This window comes from Gossypium hirsutum, chromosome D11, assembly GCF_007990345.1.
Source record: "Gossypium hirsutum isolate 1008001.06 chromosome D11, Gossypium_hirsutum_v2.1, whole genome shotgun sequence".
NCBI lineage: Eukaryota > Viridiplantae > Streptophyta > Magnoliopsida > Malvales > Malvaceae > Gossypium > Gossypium hirsutum.
Genome location: NC_053447.1, coordinates 57,636,792 through 57,646,222, shown reverse-complemented (window position 1 = coordinate 57,646,222; position 9,431 = coordinate 57,636,792).

Below are 9,431 nucleotides of genomic sequence, written 5' to 3'. Positions count from 1 at the left end.
ATAGGGATCATTTAGCCCACGAGAACTGACCCGATTCAAAGAACAGTTGGAGAAGCCTATCAGATTGAAGCCTGATTGGCTTGATAATGAAGATATGAACTTAGGCTAATTTAGTAACTAATCTTAGAAGATTGAAGGAATCATATCTTGTAAAGATTAGATTAGATTTGATATGGCATATCTTGTAAATCCCTAAAATAAAGGGATATGGTTAATCTCGTCCGTTGATGTAAATGTATCTTGACCGTCAGTTTTAGGGGAGCTCAACTATAAATAGAGAGTCCCCTCCTCATTTGTACTCATTCCATTGTATGTTGAATTCTAAGAGTAATAGAATTCAGAGAGCATTTACTCAAACATCTTGTGTGTTCTTTTCTATGGCTTTCTATTGTTCTTTTGTTGTGATTCTTTTGGCATAAATCATTTTCGCTCTTCTACTTAGTGCCTTGGAGGAGTTCTTAAGGAATCCTCACTTGAGTAAGGCTGACTTAGGCGAGTTTGGACGAACGGATCGTCTAAGGCCGCACGGATCGCAAGACGAAAGATCTAGCCCCATGATAGTTGGTGTCAGAGCTTTTGGTTCGAAGGCACTGTTGGGATGTTGAAAGATGTTATTGGTTAGAGTGAGCCAATAGAGACCTGAGGAAGGGCAAAAAAAGTGAGTTGATCAAGGGACTTATTGTCAGCTTTGGAGGATCGAGTCGTCACTCTCGAGGAGCCCATGGGGGACATCAAAGAAATGATCGATGATGTTGATAATAGACTCAATGATGGGTTGCGAACAATGCAAGAGCAACACAGGGAATTTGTGTTGGATACTATCGGTTCCTCGAAAAATAAGCTGGCTGAGAAGGATGATGCTCTCGAGGCTATGGTGACAGTTTTAAAGGAGGAGATCAATGAGCTTAAGGGGAAGCTCAAGATTTTCAAGGCTGCCATAAGAAATGGAATGTTGGCTTCAAAGTCGAAGCCACAAGCGATGGATGTGCCCAAGCCGAAAGCGTTTAAAGGGGCAAGGTCCGCAAGTGAAGTGGACAACTTTCTTTGGGCCATGGAGTAATACTTCCGTACGATGAACATTGAGGATGATGTCACAAAGGTAAATATTGTTGCTATGTACTTTAGTGACGCTGCTTTGTTATGGTGGCGACGTAGGTCCACTGATGTGAGACGTGGTGGACTGAGATTAGGACTTGAGATGAGTTCTAAAAGAAATTTAAAGTACAGTTTTACCCCGAGTATGTCGAGAATGAAGTTCGAGCAAAGTTGCGATAGTTTACGCAACGAGGCATGATTAGGGGGTATGTGTGGGAGTTCAGTGAACTCATGCTCCAGATATTTGATTTTAGCGAGAATGAAGTATTTTTCTCATTTACGGATGGGTTGAAACCATGGGCGAAGCAAGAATTGCAACGTCGAGGAGTTCAGGAACTTACCAATGCCATGATGATAGCGGAGTCCATAGTAGAACTTGCTCCAAGAAGGGACATGTTTAAATCTTCCAAGCCCAATAGGATAGGTAATGGTGGGTACCATGAGGAAGATGAAGAAGGACATAGCTATGATGGCAACAGTAGTAGCAACGATGGTGATGATAGGAAACCACGAAATAGGAAGTGGAGACGTAATATCCCGAAAGAAAAGAGAGAAAATTTACAATGCTACTTTTGTAAGGGACTGCACATGAAGAGGGACTGCCCAAAGGTATCTTCAGTTTCGGCTATCAAGAGGAATGATGAGCCAGAAGAGGTAAAGCCTATTGAGAAAAAGACATCGATGGTTAATTCGATGGTGCTCATTCCAAAGAGAAGGAATGGTGAAGAAAGGTTGGTGTTTGTAGACATCAACATTTCGAGTCAGAAGCGGAATGTTCTTATTGATACGGGAGCATCAGACTTGTTCATATCAAAAAAGGCTGCGAGGAAGCTTGGTTTGTCGATTAAGAAATCGAATAAGAAGATCAAGGCAGTAAATTCTAAGGAGGCCCTAACTTTGGGAGTGGTTCATAATGTGGAGCTACAAATCGGTGAATGGAAGGACAATGAAGACTTTGAGATAATTCAATTAGATGATTACGATTATGTACTTGGCTTAAACTTCATTGACAGAATTCAAAAAGTTTTGTTTTCATGGGCCAATGAAATTCATATTATCACTGGTCCGTTAACAAAAATTGTTGTGCCGGTGTATCGAGATGTGAATGTGGGGGCAAAGATGTTGTCGTCAATCCAACTAGTCGATGATGTTTCATATGGGAGGAACATTGACTCGATAAAACGAAAAGTTACGAAAGCTTCTTTGGAAGTTTTAGTGGCGCAAAAGTTCGATATGAAGCATGAAATTCAACTGTAGAGCCGACACCTTTGGTAAAAGTGGGTTGTGCTTCGGGATTTAAAAAAAGGGAGCGATGCAAAAACAGTCAGGACGAGTAAGTGCTGCGAGTAAGGTACATTGTGAATACTTTGATAGTGTTTTAAATTCTGACTTGTTGGCTAGGCAAGGTCGTAGGGGCCCTTTCAAAGTTCATAAGCAAGGAGGCCAAGAGATTGTGGGCAATATGAAGCCAATTTGTGAGAATCAAGACGATTCAAAAGGGAACAAGTCAAAATTTGGGAAAGTTAGAGTGGAGACTTCTTGCCAACGAGATGAACCAACGAGTGTAACGGTTCAAGTTAAGAAGCGACGGAAGCCGAGGTAAAAGTTTCAGGAAAAGAGACAACTCGATTACAAAGTAAGTCGAAAACAAGCCAAGGCAACAAAGGGTTCAGAATTGAATCAAGTCAGTGCCATTCGGAAGTCGCAACGAGGGCGTTACGAGAATAGATTGGGGGAATGTCACGGGTCAAAGTGCAAAGCCCATGACCAAGGCATAAGATGCGCCCCATGGAGGTCTGTCGATAAGATGGGGATCATTTAGCCCACAAGAACTGGTCCGATTCAAAGAACTGTTGGAGAAGCCTGTCAGATTGAAACCTGGTTTGTATGATAATGAATGTATGACTACTTAGGTTAATTTGGTAACTAATCTTAGAAGATTGAGGGAGTCATATCTTGTAAAGATTAGATTAGATTTGATATGGCATATCTTGTAAATCCCTAAAATAAAGGGATATGGTTAATCTCATCCGTCGATGTAAATGTATCTTAACCGTCAATTTTGGGTGATCTCAACTATAAATAGAGAGCCTCCTCCTCATTTGTACTCATTCCATTGTATGTTGAATTCTTAAGAGTAATAGAATTCAGAGAGCATTTACTCAAACACCTTGTGTGTTCTTTTCTGTGGCTTTCTCTTGTTCTTTTGTTGTTCTTCTTTTGGTATAAATCGTTTCTGCTCTTCTACTTAGTGCCTTGAAGGAGTTCTTAAGGAATCCTCACTTGAGTAAGGCTGACTTAGGCAAGTTTAGACGAACGGATCGCTTAAGGCCGCACGGATCGCAAGACGAAAAATTTAGCCCCGTGACACTAGTAAATACCTTGAGAAATAAAAAAAAAAGAATTATAATAAAAATAGGTCATAATGTCAAATTTAGCCCTCAATGTTGATGCCTTTTGTCAATTTGGTTCTTATTCTTTATTTAAGCTAAAATTTTCAATCAACTTTTTAAAAAGAGTCAATTTTACCATCAACCTTTTAAAAAGAGTTGAATTGTTTTTTTTAATAGAAAAACTAATTAAAATTTTAAAATTTTAAATATGACAACCAATATAGCAATCTATAGATACTTCATGCTTCTTTTTTTAAAAAAATATGTTTTTTTTAAATATATTTATGATTTGTAAATTATTTGTTAGCATAACATATAAAATAAATAGTGTTATATCAGCTTGAAGTACACATGGGCTTCCACATCTACATCATTAAAAAATTAATGTTTTAACCAACATTTTCATTAAAAAAATTGTTTTGTTATTTTTGAAAGGTTAATAACTAAATTTAACTAAAAAAAAATAAAAGCCAAATTGACAAAAGATGTAAACGTTGAAACTAATTTTGATATCATACCTTAAAAATAGTAAAAATAATTTATTAAGTAATTAATATTATGTTATATGGAATATATAAACTCAAATTGGTTAGTCTTATGGTATATGAAATATATAAACTTAAATTATAATAAAATTATAATTACTCAAATGTAAAGTATTCTTATTTTCACGTGTTATTGTTATTATTGTGATTTCAAGTTATTATTATGGTATTAACAAAAATTCAACTTAGGTTATAGTGCCAACATAATAAAATAATTTGTTATAACTCATTGTTTTTTTATATAACCATAGGAGTCCTTATCTATTTTACAATTTGAGCATAGTCATGTTCGGGACGGGGTGGTATTCAGGAAAAGTTCTCTCAACAATATCAACTCTAAGAAATTCATTTCCACTTTTAGTTGGTATGGTAACTCATTGTTAATATTTTGATATATAAAATATAAATTTTAAATATTTTTAAATAATTAATATAAATTATTTATAAAATTTAATCTTAATATATAGATCATATTAATAGAATCGAGGGATAAATTTATAATTTTCCACCTAAACTAACTTTTGAAAAGTTAAAAGCTAAAAAATTTACTTTTTTTTATTTGGCTTGAAAGCGAGTTTGAAAAATTATATTTTCATGGTTAGTTTTAACTTGAAAACACTTTTGAAACTCAAGAACAAACAAAGCTTTTGCTTAGTATTAACTGCACCAGCCTCTTAGGTAAGAGTGAACATTCAATCGAATTGGAATCGAATCGAATCGAGTGAAATAGTTGTGAGTTGACGAGTCTCATTTTATCATTCTAATTCAATTTAAAGTTCTTTCAAATCGAGTGAAATGAAATTCGAATCAAATAGAATAAAATTGTTCAAGTTAAATTAAAAAAATTAAACATGACAAATTAAAATCTTGTTATAATATAACCAATTCCATGTTAAAGCACATAAATTTAAAATCATATATATTTGAAAACTTTTTCAAAGCAAAATAAGAGAAAAAATAAGATACTTTAATATGATAAACTTGAATCGCTAATTTACTTATTTATGTCCCAAAATTATTATTGTATAATTTTTTAATTTTTAAACCTTTTTTTATATATTTTTATAATTTTTAAAAAGGATAAGTTTTAGAATTTTTATATAAAATTTGAAAGCGAGCTCATTTGATGAAATACAACAACTACATGAATGTACTAGGAGCATCAAATGCAGCGGAAGTGCAAGGCTTTGTCCACCACGCTTAAGGGAAGTGCGAAGGACTGGTATTTGAGTTAGAGTATGCCTAAAGACCAATCATGAGATGATTGTATTAACATACTTGTTTTACCTCGTTTATTAATATAAGGAATTGTCATTATTATTTCAATTTTTTCTGTGTATATAAATAAACTATTTTATAATAATGTCCTGAGAATAATATGATTATTCTTAAAAGGTCCTTAGTCGAGTGTTATTGAGGGCTTAGATAACAATAATGCATTAAGACTAACGTGTAGTTTATTGATGACTTAAGTGTTGTCATTGACATGGGATGTCAAAATCAATACATGAGTATGTGTGTTAGAGAATAACATATTGGACTGACCTGCTATTAGTATGTTTCTTGGATTATTATATAATAGTCACAACATCACTCGGTAATTATTATGTATACGATCCTCAAACTGGAGATCATCATTATCCCAACATCGTGAGTCGTATATTTTGATACAACCAAACATCCACCGTAACTGGTTGTTCTATAAAGACTGATGTTGGATATACCACAATCTATGTAGTGGGATATGGTTGATCAATAGAGGATTTGTCCCTCCTACATAATGGGAGCAATATCTTAGGCCACTTGATTGAGTGAGACTAGAAATGCATGGTCATACTCGAATAAGCTTATATGAGATATCATACTTATTTGTTTACCATAGTCTACTCATGATATCAAGAAACATGAGATGGACTATGCAAGCGTGACTATTCCATGACTTGTGTCCATTCTAGATATAAAGGAAGAAAGGATTTAATACATGAAGGGTTAATCACACAGAGGTTATGTTGAATCATGACTTCTTGTAACTTAGATAGCAATGATACATTCCTAGATGTCACGATGTATTGCTAGATGTCATTCATTGTTTGTAATATTAGAATCGTTCTAGTATTACTGCTAACGTTACAAGAACTTACAGGGTCACACCCTATGTTGAAACAAATGGACTCCAAACATAGTTGGTATTGTTTTTTGGCCGTCACATGAATTAAATTGATTATAAAATTAATTTAATTGGGCAGTTAAATATCGAACGAATTATATGTACAAGTATGTTGTACACATAATGAGAACATGGTTAAATTAATATATATGAATTTGATTTGTATAAAATTTAACTAAACATAATTTAAAGAAATCCTTGTTATAATTATTGTAATTATAATTTACGATCGAAAATTATAATTATTGTAATTGTATTTTTTTGTCAAACATTATTATAATTATGATAATTATAATTATTATATTCGGTTAATTATTATAATGAATCATGCTTCATATTAAGATATCAACTATTCCCGAATTAGGAAATATAGGGCTTTTTTAGAAAAACTTATGCACCTAAAATATAGTGTATGAGGTCTAGCAATCGTCAATGAGTTTTTCTCTCTGGAAAAGTTTGAGAGAGTTCTTGCCGTTCGTTGTCACACCGGGGTGGATTACGTAAAGGTCAAAACTTTTCAAAGCAGCTTGGAAATGACATACAATTGCGTAATCAGTTTCACAACAGTTATCTTTTATTTTCTAGACGATTAAAAGTAATAATTCATACCCTTCTCACCCTGATTTGTAAACCCCTAACCCATATTCGTCGCCAGAATAGAGTTACGAAGCATTACCAAAATTTTTAACTTAAAACATTCAATTATAACATTTCTATAAAACACATCATAACTCAATCAAACACAAGCATCTTGTCCCTTGTACGAGCCCTCGAGCCCATAAAAACTTCTTAGAAATGATTTAGGACTAAATCAAAAACATTTTGAACTTTATAGAAAAAGATAGAAAATTTTACACTGCAGGGGTTACATGGCCGTGTGGTCAGGCCGTGTGGTTCATACGGCTAAGTCACATGCCCGTGTTTTAGACCGTGTGGACATTCGAAGTAGGGACACACGGCTGTGTCCCAGTTCGTGTCCGTGTAACTCTAGGATTTGGATCACGCGGCCAAGCCACACGCCTGTATTCCAAGCCTTGTAACTCTCGAAAGACAACCTTTAAAACCTACAAGGGACACACGGCTGAGACACACACCTATGTCTTAGGCCGTGTTGACAAGAAAATGGCCAAAATCAAGTCATTTCTTTCACCCTTTCATCCTTGAACTTACAAGTTATTTACACACATGAATAAAGCATCATAACCTACCAAAACATCCATCTTCCAAAGCATGAAAGGGTAGCAAGAAGCTGTTATCGTTGGTATCTTTGAGCCTATGTGATCCTTTAGGGATGGAGAACTCGTAGGAAAAGTTAGGGATTAGAATTCCCTGTGCATACAAGGTGTGCCTCATCTCTTTATTTTTCGTGGTGTAAGGGACAAAGTTAGCTTCAACGAGGACCCTTAAAGGGCGCTCTTGTGATGGGTAACGGGAAGGTAATTGACCACCAACACCTTTCATTCTCGACATATTTTTAATAAAGAAAGGAAAGGAAAAAAGAAAAGAAAAAATTTACCTTAAGAAAAATCTTCAATTGGTTCTGGTTTTTGAAGTGTTAAGTGTGAATTTTAGGGTTCTAGAAGGCTCCATTTTTAATAAAAGACTCTTCACCTGTGTTTTGACAGTTCGAATAACCAAGAGATTCCAATGGTTAGATATATACGAGTACGATCCACTCGTACACGTGGCGAAGTACACAATAGATTCCAATAGTTGCTGCATATTCTACAAGCTGTAATAAATGGGAAATGATAGCCCTAAAGAGCGCCACTTTATAACACACCTTACGTCCACTAAGGAGGACTAGATTGTTATACATCAGTGATCACCAACCTGAAACGTAGATAGGATCTGGGTCGCTAACCCTCAACTCGGACAAGTCCCACCAGAATAGGTTCATGTAAGGCGTACAACGAGAGGACAATAAGGGGAGCTCGGTGCTATGAGGAGTTCGTGGTCTCAGTTCACATTTGCCCACTAAGTTCGCATGTGGGAGGGTCGTGAGGTCTAGTAGGTGACCTAAAGTGGTGCACGTGTCCAGCATGCCCAAGTCTCGCTCAGAATGTCAATCCTAGGAATAGTGGGGTCAAGTCATGAACAGTGAGGTCATGTCATAAACAGTGATAGTATGTATAAATACCCGAATGTTCCTATTAATGAGACACAAGATAAAATTACTCAACAAATATGTATTAATTATAATTTGTGATATAAATTGTATCTATACTTATATTTGTAAAATCCATGTATGTTGGTCCAGAGATTTGGATGTAAATTAATGGGACAAGAATGCTAGAATGAAATTTTGCATTTGATAACGGAAAGAAGTAATTCAAATTTCATTTGATTTGTGAGTTCTGACTCGGACTTCATGTTTTCCTATTCCCAGTTTGTCCCCACCAACACTTTTGACAAATATTCATGCAAACATAAAACTTTATTTATTTTTATCTACTTTTGAGTGTTCATACGAAGGATTATTTATTTGTAACATGTATGACAATAATTTAATTTTACTAATAATGTGTGAATTATAAATGAGGTTAAATATAAAATCGGTATCTGAACTTGTCCACTTTTCCCAGATTGGTACCTATGGGTTTTTTTTGTCTCAAATTAGTACCCAAACTTTTTTTCCATCCACTAGTTTGGTACCTGAAACTAATGTTGTTATTTTTTGCTGACATGGAAACGTTGACCAATCACGTGCTACCACGCGGCATCCTCTTTGGCCCTCTTTTTGTTTTTGTTTTTAATTTTCCCTTTTTTAAATTTATGCAATTCAACTAGTATTCTACACCTCTACTAGGCCACCGTTCGACCTCCTCCAATGAGTTCTCCAACCATTGACAACCACCGTCTGGAATCCTTTCGAAATGGTTTTGAAATGGAAAAAGAGTTCATAATCTAAAAAAATGAAAAAAAAGGTTTTTTCTTTTGAATTTTCTCTTCTGTAGTTTCGTTTCTTCTTCTGCAATTTCCAATCAAAAATCAATTTTCATTTTCCAACCAAAACTCCCAAATCTTAATCCTCAATTTTGTTTCTTCTTAATTCTTCTTCTTTCGACATAAAAATGGCATTGGAGTTTGTGAGTTAAGGTTTCTAGTTAGAGTTTTGGGAACACATGAAAATGGGTGTTGGTGAAGAAGAAAAACAAAAACAAATTTGAACAAGGAGATAAATTAATTCTCGCTCTAATTTATTCAATCGATAAGTCATAGCTAGTTTTT